This window comes from Hyaena hyaena, unplaced genomic scaffold (assembly GCF_003009895.1).
Source record: "Hyaena hyaena isolate Hyena2069 unplaced genomic scaffold, ASM300989v1 scaffold_22, whole genome shotgun sequence".
Classification (NCBI taxonomy): domain Eukaryota; kingdom Metazoa; phylum Chordata; class Mammalia; order Carnivora; family Hyaenidae; genus Hyaena; species Hyaena hyaena.
The window spans coordinates 4,464,294-4,477,498 of record NW_024080654.1 but is presented as its reverse complement, the minus strand read 5'-3'; the positions used below and the strand labels follow the sequence as shown (position 1 = coordinate 4,477,498).

The 13,205-nt window shown below is 51.4% G+C and overlaps 1 protein-coding gene across 1 annotated transcript in view; it reads left to right on the top strand.

The window, feature by feature from the left end:
• Nucleotides 1-13,205, top strand: part of COL4A1 (collagen type IV alpha 1 chain) — a 145,629-nt gene that overhangs the window by 63,241 nt on the left and 69,183 nt on the right. The window lies entirely within an intron of this gene.

The window sequence follows — 13,205 nt, the reverse complement described above, 5'->3', positions numbered from 1 at the left end:
TCCAGGCTCTGAGCTGTCAGCACAGAGCCCGACGCGAGGCTCGAACTCACAAACCATGAGATCGTGATCTGAGCTGAAGCCGGACGTTTAACTGACTGAGCCACCCAGGTGGATTTTTGAATAATGCAGTATGTGAAAATATATTTATAACTTTCATTATCAACCATATCCACAAGAATTCACCTTAGTGGTCTGTTCATCTTTTTATTTGGGAAGTTTTCCTAGCTAGCTCCAGTGTGTACTCGCAAGTTATTTTTTGTGGGGGCAAGTATGTTCATATGCAAAGAACCTGTGTCTCTCTCCCTCCCTCTCTCTCTCTCTCTCTCTCTCTCTCTTTTTTTTTTTTTTTTGGTTTAACTTGAATTTCGCACATAAGCATGCTGAACTAACAAAGACATTCTTAAAACTGTAAAAAGTAGACCTTTCCTATGTCAACAGAAAGGAACTGAAGGCCTGTATCAACATTGTAATGTTTGTCTTGTAACTTAAAGCATCAGGAGTTGGAGGGGAGGCGGGGTAGAGAGTCTTGCTCTCAAAGCGAAGGGGGTCCGTTCCTCCGACTTTCCCAATCTCCCCTCCCATCCAAGCAGCTGCAGATGCTGGTGGGGCCTCCCCCCGACGGCTCTGCTTTTTCAGACTTCCTATTCCGTGCATATGCTTTCCAGCCTGACTCATTTTCATTTTTACCAAAAATCCACCCATTAACAACATGTAACCAGGCAGATTTATCTAGATATAGCTTTCAAGGTATTTTTGACGGAGTTTTCCGTGACTTGAGGACAGCTGCTCAGGGACTTGGTTCATGTTTGTTCGGATTTGGTTAAACATCGTTATAGAAGGTGGGGGTCACATCTGAGTCACGGCCAGCATCTAGCACCTAGCTCCACCAGGAAAGGGTCTTTAAACATTTCTTTACAAAACTGAGTATTGAGGGAATCCTGAGGTGGCCGGTGCACTCAGGGGAGGCCAGGTCTGTGTTTATCTTTTTTTTTTTTTTTTTTAATTTTTAAAAAATGTCTTACTTATTTCTGAGAGAGAGAGAGAAAGAGACAGTGTGAGCAGGGGAGGGTCAGAGAGAGAGGGAGACACAGAATCTGAAACAGGCTCCAGGCTCTGAGCTGTCAGTACAGAGCCCGACACGGGGCTTGAACCCATGAACCTTGAGATCATGACCTGAGCCGAAGTCGGACGCTTAACTGACTGAGCCACCCAGGCGCCCTGTGTGTTTCTCTTGACAAGGAAACATGCTTGCTTCCCACTGGTCACTGGACAGTCACAGCGGGGAGGCACTGAGGGCGAAGATGTGCCATTAGATTGTGCCCCTTTCTTGTGATGGGGTCTCAGGTGAGCCGCCCACCAACACCAACCTGAGCCTTGAAATCAGAAAACCCCAGAGTGCTCCCTTTGGGATTGGGTGGGAAGAGTAGACTTCTGCTCTCCCCCTTGCTAAGTAAGCATCGCGAAGACCCCCAGCCAGAGGCCCAGGCCCCTGGGATCGAGGCCCTCTGCGACCTCTCCCGGCTGGCCCCGCTCCCTCAGCACCTTGTCTCTGTCCACTTGGGGTTTTTAATCTTATTCCTAGAAAAAGACTATTAAAAAGTAAGCTGTAGGTGAAACCATTCTGAATTCATGTTTTAAAAGGCTGTAATTGTCCAATGGATTCAGAAGGCCCCTTGAAATCTAGGGCAATTGCTAAAAGGTTTAGTATTATGTCCTCCTAGCAAAAACTGAAGATCTGTCCTGAGCATAACTATTTCAGGCCTCACGGTTCACATAGCATGACCAAGGAAGAGGTCCTCCCCCACTAAAGGAAAGAAGACACTTTAAACTTCCTCTAATTGTCTTAAAACTGATGTTAGTCAGTGTAATGACCTGAAGTACCTGGAGTGTGGCCGAGCTGGGGTTTCAGATGCGGTTCCCCCTCCCATCACACCCCAATCCCCCTCCCATCCCCCTCTCATCCCAAGGTCAGACAACAGGGGAGTTTATTCTCGGCTGGCGCGTCAGTGACAGAAATTGGTCCTTCTCCACAGCCATCACCTCCCATCCACTCTCAGAGCGCGGCCTGGGCACGCTAACTGGGCTTCAGTGCAAAATGTGCCAAGGGTGTAGAATCACAGCCCTTCAATCCAGCGGTCCGGATCACCGGCCTGCTTTGGGGCTCCCACCGGCTGACTTTGGGTCTCTTCAAATGTCTACAAGTCAGATGAAGTTTGCCCTGTTGTTTTAAAAGTAGGAGAGTAGGAGCCACATAACGCAGAGAGAATTAAAGTTACCTAAGTGGGACAGAGTGTCAGCCGCCTCGGAAATGTGGAAATCATGGTTTCTGACACATATCTTTTCCACATCTCCCTGGGGAGAATGTTCATGTTCTATTTAGAATCCCCCGACGGACATTGGAATGTCTCCAGCACCGATTGCCAGGCCTTTGCTGGCTGAGTCCCGTGTTCAAGGGGGTGTCATCTGTTGGCAGAGTATCTTCTGTTCTCCAGTAACCCTCCGTGAGTGTTAGTGCAGCGGATCTTCAGTGCCGTTCTAACCTCAGCCATCAGCCTACCGCTGGGCATGTGCTCTGCGCTCACGAGGCTTTCCCAGGATTTCAGGGCCCGCGGAAACGTCCGTGGCCCCGCTCCCCTGGCTGGCCTGCGTACCTTCAGGTGTGTTCTCCTAGGTAGTTAATTCGAGTTTGTACCCGGTGGCTCTGTGCCCTCCCAGAGGCCTGAGCACTGTGGGAAACGCTATCTACTTAACCTGATTAGCGCTTCGGATTCTGGCTGACCCAGAAACAGACAAAAGTTAAGCTCATCTCTTGCTTGAGAACCTGATTTTCTCAACCGTGTGAGATGTTAGGAAAGGCGGCACATTCTGAAGCATTACTGCTGTGTGCTTGGGGATTGGCCCACGTAGAGTTTACGTAAGAAGTCTTTCAGATATTTTGGCCCCAGGAGCTCCCATGTATGTAGAGTGAGCGCTCCCCTCCGTGACCCTGCAACCTTCAAACCAGGGAGCCGCGGCTTAAACCAGAGGTGAGAGGCCTGCAGATGAGGCCGACCGCGGGGTGAGGAGACAGGGCCGGAGGGCGGGAGGAACACAGCAAACTGCCCCAATGGTTCTGAGAAAGGAGTGGCCCCGTGGCCCGATGTGGCCTGCTGCTGTGAATAAAGGGACCAGCTCCTGGGGGAAGTGCGGGGCAGGCACGCTCTGTGTCCGCTAAGGCCCCTCACTTGCCCGCACAGGGAGCAGGGTCACTCGCAGGCGTAAGGACACACACAGACGTTAGCCACGCTCCTCTGAGAAAACGCCTCTTGTGACCAGTTGATAAATGCATTGTCGAAAAGGCGTGATGGTGCCTAATCCGTGACTCCGGCAAGAGGCTTCCCCCACCGCCGTCGGAAGCCGAGTCCTCGTGAAACAGAATCAGGCTCTGTCTGTTGTGTAAGGAGAACTGTGTGGGTGTCTCCCAAGCCCTCAGTGCACTTTAACCCGCTGACACCTTCTGCTTGCCGGCAGCATGGGGGAGAAGCGGCGCAGCCCGTGGTCGCCGGGTAGACTGAGTCAGAGCCCCCCTCCACATGCGGTGACCAGTCATCAGCCAGGCCAGCCCCGGATCGCCCGCAAGGCAGGGAACTTGGAAAATGTAATGTCTGTTGGTCTAGAATGTGAGCCTTATCAGACTGGAAAGGGCAGAGGAGTCTGGCCAATGAGGTTCCCTGTCTGGCCTTGGAAATCTGGGAAGAAGTTCATGCTGCTCTCATGCAGGTCGCTCTTTTCTTTTATTCCAGCGGATGGTGTGGGGCTTCGCCAGCCACTTAGGTCCCACAGGCATGTGACACAGTCAGTAAATACACCAGGTCAGGGCGCCACGTAAACCTGTTTGTCTCCATCTTAACATTGAATCGTAGCGTCTGCTCTTCACAGCCGATCTGGGCAGGAGAGGAAAACGCTGGCTCTGGAGTTCAGAGCTGGGAGAGGGGCGGGCATGCACTGAACGTCTACATTGGGGTCAGGCAGGCACCGTGCTGAATTTTTAATGCTCATTATTATTATATTTATTTATTGTTGAAGACACCGATGAATCCAGGGTCTCGCACTTCTGGCACTGTTCCCGTTTTGGGTGGGGTAGTTTTTGTTGTGGGGTTCCTGTGCTGCCCACCGGAAGCCTCCAGCACCTTCTCCCCCATTTGCGGCAACCAGAATGTCTCCAGATTTGGCCAGATGTCCCCTGGGGGGGGGGGTTGAGGGGGAGCAGAATCGATCCGGATTGAGAGCCACTGAACTAGCCCCATCTCGTAGGGAATATGATTTAAAGCAGCAGGATTTAAGGGCTGCTCAGAGCACTGACCAGCTTCCATCATTCAAGATAAGAGGATCTTGATCTTGGGGAGCCCAAGGAGATGAACTCGGGGCTCAGAATGTCCTGAAGTCTGGAGCCAGCTCCCGTTGCTCCTAAACTCAGTCCGCATGGTGTACGCCGCTCCACTGGCCCCGCCTAGGAAAGCAGACCTCCCGAAGCCCTTCTCTGGATGTGCTGACGGGGCAGATTGCCAGGGAGCCACAGAGAAACGGACCTATTCCCTTGGGGCCACAGCAGCCCTCCCAGTTCCTGTTCGAGACGAGCATCCACTGGAGGGACCACCCTGCCTGTGACACGGAGCCGGTCAGGGGTCCTGCGCCCTCATCCCGAGCGCCCCTCCCCCCCGAGGCAGGCTAGGAGGATGTCCAGCCCGGATAATCAGCGTTTGCACCCATCAGAGGATGTTCGTTCCGTACAGCAGGCGAAATAAAGCCTCGAGGGGAGGGCGTATGCAGGAAGGGTCTCCTTGGCCAGCCTTGGGACCTCTTCCTCCAGGAAGTCCTGGTGCATTCTCCGTCCTGTGGGGAATCCATCACTCCGGTCAGAAGGGAGTGACCTTGTTACATGCTGGGCGTGCCTCCTTGATCTCCCAGGAGGTGACTATGGCCACATTACTTACGCATTCTGGACACAGAGACTGGACACAGAGACTGGACACAGAGAACAAGTCATCAGCTTGTTCATGAGCCTTGTTGACATCTGGAAAGACGAAACTTCTCCCTGTTTTCCACGGGCTGCTCAGAGTTGTGGCAGTGAATCGATGAATCCATCAGCATGCGCTGCTCAGCCGTTACTTTGCCAGCCTGAGAGAGAACAAAACAAACAAGTTCAGGGTCCTTCTCTCAAAGGCTCACGGCACATAACGAAAAAGCATAAAGAACATGCTAAGTATAATCCTATCTAAACACAAGAGAACAGGCTACACTTTCCCAACTTTCTGACTCTGTACCATTTTACATTGGTTCTTCCCATCAGCTCCTGTCGACAGAGACCTGGCTTGCTGGGGACTGGCGACCCCAGCTTGCGTGCCTGGCAGCGCTCAGAAACGCGTCGGGACTTAGCGTCGCCTGTGCGATGAAGGGTCTCGCTTCTTTACGACCACGTTAGGGCACGCGCTTACTGGTCTTTCAGTATTAAGTGAAATTCTTTTTTGAGACAGGGACTACACTGTGTTGGTATTTTTTGAGAATTCAACAGTCTTCAATTTATTTATCTATTTCTTTCATTGATCTTTCTTTTAAGTTACTCACGGCTAATCATAGACATATTTTTAGCCATGATTTCATTATGAAATAAAAAATATCAGGGTGCTTTGTACGTTGTCCTTTATATAACGAGCAATTACTCTCTTTTCACTCTTAGTATAGAATAATACACATGTTATATGTTATCTTTCTGTTATTTTTTTTTTTTTTTTGCCAGGGCACTGCAAATCCCTTTCCCATAAATTAAATTATATTAGCCATCATTTTAAATATTAAAGGTGTATTTATCCCTAGTTGATGTTTTCCTCAAGTGAATGAAAGTAAATATTTTTGTGTAAAGTCTTTGAAACTTTAGATAAATTAATTGACTTGGACTACTCATAATGAATTATTAATAATAACAATAATTTATTTACTAAGCACTTGCTCTGTAAGAGGCATTGCATTGGATTTGGATTAGTGAGAATTTCAGAATCCAGTATATTTAAAAAGAATTTCCACTTTTCTACTCATAAGATTTGAAATCTAATCTATAAAGTCAAAATGCAGAAGAAAGTGCTACTTGCTACAAAAGATTTGGAGGTTTGTTTCATAAAATTAAGGTTTGGTTAGCATATTTGAAATGACTTCCGGTATTATTGAGACTGATTGGATATCTTTATTTTTATCGGTGTCTTGAGTATTTCCAAAAGGCAGTACTAATATAGTTTGGCTCTTCCCAAAACATGTCCTTAGAGCATCTTGAGATGTTAATAGATGTTTCCTTTGGGATGGAACAGGGAAGAATGTTCCAAGGACAAATTGAGTGTGGGGAACACCGAGTTACGGCTAAATGCTTGTTTGTTATTTCTAGGCCAGGCATCGGCTTTAATGACTTAGGATCTTTACTAAGCCCCTGAGCGCTCAATGGGAGGCACATCACATACCTTCCCCGGATGTACAGTCACAGCCCCTTTTATCTCGCTGGTCGCTGGTCGGAGACAGCCTTGAGGGAAGAATGTTTTGTTGAATCAAAGCTTCCTCAGGTGTGAGCTGCACCACCTACCAGCTGAGTGTGTCTCATGCAGGCACTTAGACCAGGTTACCCTCAGGTAAGGGTAAGAAGGAGGTGGCCTTTGACCTGTGGCTTCCCGGGGCTGCTACAGGGGGCACGTGGAAGGCATCGCACCCCAAAGCACTCAGGGAATGGAGCATGTCATATATGTACATGTCTGCTCGCAGTAGCTGAGTTTGAAGGTGGCGTGAGTACAAGGACAGGCTTTGCTGCGGGGACGGCCGTGGGTGGGTTCCTGGACACAAACATGGATGTGAAGACCCCTCCGTTCCCACGGGAAGTCTGCAAGGTCAGAGACGCTGACCGGTTACACCTGCGCCAGAAGCTCTCCCAGCGCCTCAGTTAGAGATGTTAGGATGTTTTTGGCCCACGGAACCCCTGCTAGGAGGCATGTTTATAGATTTTGGATGCTTTCGGTGGAGGGAAAAGGAGATGGACTCACTTGGGAGGTCTGTCTGGAAATACCATCCAGTTTCTAGTCAGCATCATGATTTCATCACCCATTTCCAGAACCTTATCCCTTAAAACACGAGGGGAACCAGCCTCCCTTTACGCATTCCAGATATCGCCGCAGCGTTTCGTGAACCGCTTTGCCTGACGTGCGTGTGATCCCAGCCATTGCCCAGGCTCCTCCCCACCCCCAGCCAGCTGTCCTTGTTCTAGATATTTTAAAAGGGGAACCTCTGAGAAATGCCCTAGATTTTTGCCACATGAGGGATGGAACGCCCTGGGTGCCTCCTTTAATCCTTTGGGAGCCATTGGTGTTCGCTGCAGGGTCCCATGGCGTGTTCCTTCTCTTCCGGTTAGCGGATCATGTGCGCTAATACACCCTCTTTTCCTTTTCCATGTTTTCTGCGGTGTCTTGTAATGCCAAGAGTTTTTCCAGATGGCTTCTATTTCCTATTTCCACATACTACACATGACTCATCTGGCAGAGTCCTCGTGAGAATCAACATGGGTTCCCACATTCACCTACTTTTGTCTTTTTTATAGTTCTTTGAAAACAAAGAACTTTAAAAACTGTGCTCGAATCTCACGGTTAGGATACTACCAGTATTCCAGAGGGGAGTCACTGAAAAACGAATCCACGTTAAGTGGGTTCATCTTATTCTGCGCACAAGCCCCACCATGGACGTCTCCGGCAGGTTTCACCGCTGCCGTTCCCACTGTCCTCCCCTCGCGTGGGAGGGACGTGGGCTGTGCGGCCCCACCTCGCACCCTCGCTTTCTCTCCCCTGCATCAAGTCTGCCCTTTGTCACGTGCTTTTGGGCATGTTAGACTCGTGATAGATTACATTCATCAAAAAATCCTAATCCTAACATTTTTAAAATTTGCGTCTGTATTTGGAACATACCTCATCAAGCACAGCTTTAAAAATAGTGATTTGACCTTGTTTCCATTTTGAGAAGGAGGAGTAGAAAATTAAATCCTTGAATGGAATATTGTGTCCTGTGGCTTTCAAAGCCCAGAACGCCTCATGTGAGAGGACACTGTCATCATGATGCTGGGCCCCACTAGCCCAGCTTGTCTTGGCGATTAATGGGAAAAAAAACAATCTTTTTTGGTAAATAGGATCCTGGGAAAACATTGATTGTCAGAAACCATAGCTTTCTTTTTGAAGGAGCCAAATGAGACTGTATGTTTTAATTCAAGATCAAAGACAACATAAAACTGACTCCGACAAATGAAAACTGGGTATTTGGACTTTCGTCCTGCGGCTGAACACGGAACAGAGCATTGCGATTCTGTCTCCAGACGGCACGTAATGATGCGAAGTACTCATGGAGCGTGGGCGTGGAGGTGCACCCGCAGAAATGATCTTAGCAGAACCCTCGTCCTGAGTAGTTCAGCACAATGTGCAATTAAACAAAGACAGGATTAGTCAGCGGTAACGAGCAAAGCAGACGGCCCGGGAAGTGGTGCCTCGTCTTCCCTTCCCTCTGGCAAACCCATTAGAAATGTTAGAGGCTGCCTCCCCTGCTTAACCACATGGTCTTATAAACGTACAAGGCGTATTTGGCCCAAAATGTAATCGACTCTACGTCTCCTCACAGGGGAGTCTGAGGAGCTAACAATGAATGAGTCTTGGTTAATTGCTCCAAGGCCACCATGAACTTATTCCCACTTTAAAGCCCTTCAGTGCGGGTTTTCCTTCATTAGCGCGAGGCTGTGCGGACCCCGAGCCTATAGACCAGCCTCCAAAGAGATGAGAGGTACTCCTGGTAACAGATAGATACACATCTCTTACATGAGGCCTGTGTGATTGTGAGGTCTTGTCTGAACCGTGTTTGATGGATGTGCCACCCTAGCACGTGAGGGCCACACGTGAGCTCGCCAATTCTAGGCAAGAAGTCCGTGCTGGACATTGATGGGAATTCTGAGACCTGTAGGGTCTGGCTACCTGCTTGGTTTGGAAATGGCTTTCCCTAGGAGATTGGCTAAGGAATTAAGGAATTGAGTGTATCCATAAGTAGATCCAGTGAAGGGTTGGAGTCAGAAAACAGTGCCCTCCACCCCGCCCCATCCGCCCCTCATTCTGGGGGCTTCTGTTCCGCCTGGCAGTGTGCCGGTGGCCGGGGGCGATGGTTAGCAGGACAGGCATGGCATGGGCTCATGGCAGAGGAAAATGTTAAACAAGTAATGACACCAGTAAACCCAGAACTGAACACTCTGCTACCAGCTCTGGGGGAGACGGGGCCATGAGACTGAGCCCCCCTGGGGACCAGAGATGAGCTGGGGTCTCAGGTCAGGAAAAGGCAAACCCAGCTTTCACCAGCAGGCACCTCAAATTCAGCCGGCACACTCGGGGCACAAGGCTTAGACCCCCACATTTGTTTCCCTGTGTTTCATGTCTGCCCAGATTTTGGGTGGACAATTGGATGCTTTGGGAAACGGCCTTGGGCTGCTGAAGCCCCCATGTCCCCCTCTCACCTTCTCACTTCCATCTAGGAGACCCCAAATCTTGAAGGGATGCAGTCTCATGAAAGTGATGTGGTTTGGCCGGAAGCCAAATGCACATCCTTCCGTGAGCCCTCGAGAGTTACTGCTTTCTGAGGCTGGGCCTCCCGCCTCGGGTCTGGTCCGGGTTCCGGGGAGGAGGGTGGAAGGAGCCCAGACAGAGCTCCTTCCCACACTGTCTGCTGCCCAGCCTGGAGGCCCGGAGGCCACGCTGCCTTGTGCCCCGGGACGCAGCCCTTTTCTCCTGGGCCAGGGCGTGCCGTGAGCATCGCTGCGGAAAGCCTCCCTCCCTGGCTGGGGTGCTGCTGTCTGGTGGCTCCGCTCCCCAGGAAGGAGCTGGGGACCTGGGGCTTTGGTGGCCCAGGCCCAGAGCGGAGGCTCCAGGCAGAGAGCAGCACCTCCTTGGCGGAGTCGAGACCACACAGGCTGCGCCCCGGGAGCCCAGCAGGGAGGCTGCGGCCCCGCAGCCCTGGGGGCGTCCTGCCTCCCGGGGCTCTGTGTCGCCTCTGGATGTGGGGTGCGTGGTTCTTCACCGGACACGGTGACCTGGCAGCCCGTGGAATGCCTTGCCTGCCGGGGCAGAAGTAATCTATGGCCGCGGGAAACGCTTCCAGGAAAAGGTAAGAACAAAGTTCTGAAGTGTGACTTGTAGTCGTGAGGTGGAGCAGTGGACGTTAGACGGCTGACTGGCACCCAGGAGCCCCTGGGGGGTCCAGGGCCATGAGGACAGCAGCGTCCCAGGGCGTGGGGCTCCCTCGGGGGGCTCCGGGCACCGACATTGTCAGGTGGGGGCTGTGCTTTCACACTCGCTGTGTGGGCACAGGGCAGCTCTTTTGTCTTTCTTTCTAGAAATGTAGTTCTCCTCCTTCCCACCCCAGGTTTCCAGCCCTGTCCTGCGGCTCCCTGGTACTTCCCGTGTGCTCAGTGCCCAGGTGCACCTCGTTCACCTTCCCCAGCCCATGGCACACAGTCCCTGGGGCCTGCCTTCGCTCACTTCCGGCCTGTGTTTGTGTGTGTGAGCACACACGTACACACATGCGCACACACACAGCACAGTGCACAGATGCATGCGCACAGGCACATATACGTGTGCACGCAGCACACACACGTGTGCACATATATGCAAGTACACACTCAGACACATACACGCAATACACAGCACAGTGTGCACATGCACACACACATGTGCATCCAGAGACATGTACACACATACACCTGTGCACACACACAGTGCATAAGTGCATAGACACATATGCACACACAGGCACACACACATGTGCACATAGTGCGTAACCCAGACACATGTGTGCACACACAGTGCACACACATACACACATGTGCACAAAACATGCACACAGACACGTGCATGGACACACATATACACACATGTGCGTACACAGTGCACACAAAGACCCATGCGCACACACATATGCACACATGTGCACACGCAGTGCACACACAGACCCACGTGTGCACACACAGTGCATGCACACACACGTGAACACATACATGCACACAATGCACACATGCATACACATACACATGTGCACACACAACGCATACATGCACATACAGACACGTGCACAGACACATAGACACATGTGCACACAATGCACACATGCACAGACGCGTGCACACACAAGACAAACATGCATACACATACAGGCATACACACATGCACACACAACGCATACATGCACACACAGACACATGTGCACACAGAGACACATGTGCACACAGAGACACACATGCACACACAAGGCATACGTGCACACACATTCACACAAGCAAACACAGACACATGTGCACACAGAATGCATACATGCACACACAGGCACACATGCACACACACTCACATATACACACGTGCACACACAATGCACACATGCACACAAATTCACACATGCACACACATACAGAGGTGCACACAGAACGCATACATGCACACACAGACACACGTGCACAAATGCCGCCCCACAAGGAAGATTTCTGCCCTGTGGTCTTGTGATTGGGGCACATGTTTCTCCACCAGCCACTCTGTTTCACAGGCAAAATCTCCAAGAGGAGGCGTGGGCCCTGGGTGTGGAAGGTCAAAGGCGGGAAGGCCCTCGGAGCTGTGCCCTTGCTGACCTTGCCGCAGGAAACTGCTGTTTTATCAGCAGGAGCTCCGGCGTCCAGTAAACGTCAGGACGTCCATTAACCCGAGGGAAGGAAGGTCAGGCCCACAGTGCGTTACTCCTTTACCAGCCGGCGTCCCCTCAGTGCCGAATACTTGCTGGGTGATGCCCGCGAGAAGGGGACGACGTTGCGGCAGCTTCAGCTGGTGTGCCCTCAGCACGGGTGTTTCAAGCCTGCTGGTGTGAGCATCTGAGTTTCTTGAGCCCCGTTGCCCTCGGGCCGTTTTCCCGCTGCTCTGCTGCAGGAGCCCGAGGTCCCCGCGTTGGAGTCCCTGGGCCTGGAAGGCGGGCCTGACTTCCTCGCCGAGGTCCCCGCGTTGGAGTCCCCGGGCCGGGAAGGCGGGCCTGACTTCCTCGCCGAGGTCCCCGCGTTGGAGTCCCCGGGCCGGGAAGGCGGGCCTGACTTCCTCGCCGAGGTCCCCGCGTTGGAGTCCCCTGGCCGGGAAGGCGGGCCTGACTTCCTCGCCGCCCTTGGTTTTCCCACTTGCTCATCTGTTCAGTTCTCTGTGTTCTGAGATCTTCCTTGGGCCTGGGAGGCCGGTGCTTATGTCGCATGTGAGTTTCTGAAGGCCCTGCTGTCCCCACGGGCAACCGTGAGTCAGGTGTCCCCACTTGCTCGGGGTAAGTACCAAGCCCCGGGAGTGAGGAGATTGTGATCGTGGACACATCCCTGGGGACAGCCATGAATTTCCGTTCGTACCTCACTCACTTGCCTTCATAAAGTTGTACTCTTACCCCAAAGGGTCTGTCTTAGAAAATTTATCATTAAAGCTCCCCCCCTTGGGGGCTGTTCAGACTCTGGGGACACAGTCCCCTCCGGGTTCTCTGCCTCACTGAGGGACACAGAGTACAACGCACTGAGACAGGTGCCCTCATGTGACCTCAAGGGCCATCCTACACGCCAAGTGATGCTTCGAGCAAAGCGACCTACTCAGGGTGTGTAGTTTAAAGTTCTGTTTATTTATTTTATTTAAATCCAAGTGAGGTAACACACAGTGTAGTCTTGGCTTCAGGAGTAGAACCCAGGGATTCATCACATACATAGACACCCAGTGCTCGTCCCAACAAGTGCCCTGCTTAGTGCCCTTCCCCCCCCCCCCCCCCGCCCTCCAGCAACCCTGTTCACTCTCTGTAGTTAAGAGTCTCTTTTGGTTTGCTGCCCTCTCTGTTTTCATCTTAATTTTCCTCCCCTTCCCCTATGCTCATCTGTTTTCTTTCTTAAATTCCACATAAGAAAAATCATATGATACTTGTCTTTCTCTGGCTGACTTATTTCACTTAGCCTAATACACTCTCGTTCCATCCACGTTGTTGCAAATGGCAGGATTTCATTCTATTTGATGGCTGAGTAGTCAGCGATCCACTGCATATACACACCACGTCCTCTTTATCCATTTGTCACTTAACTGACATTCGGGCCCTTTCCATACTCTGGCTGTTGTTGATTTCACTGCTGT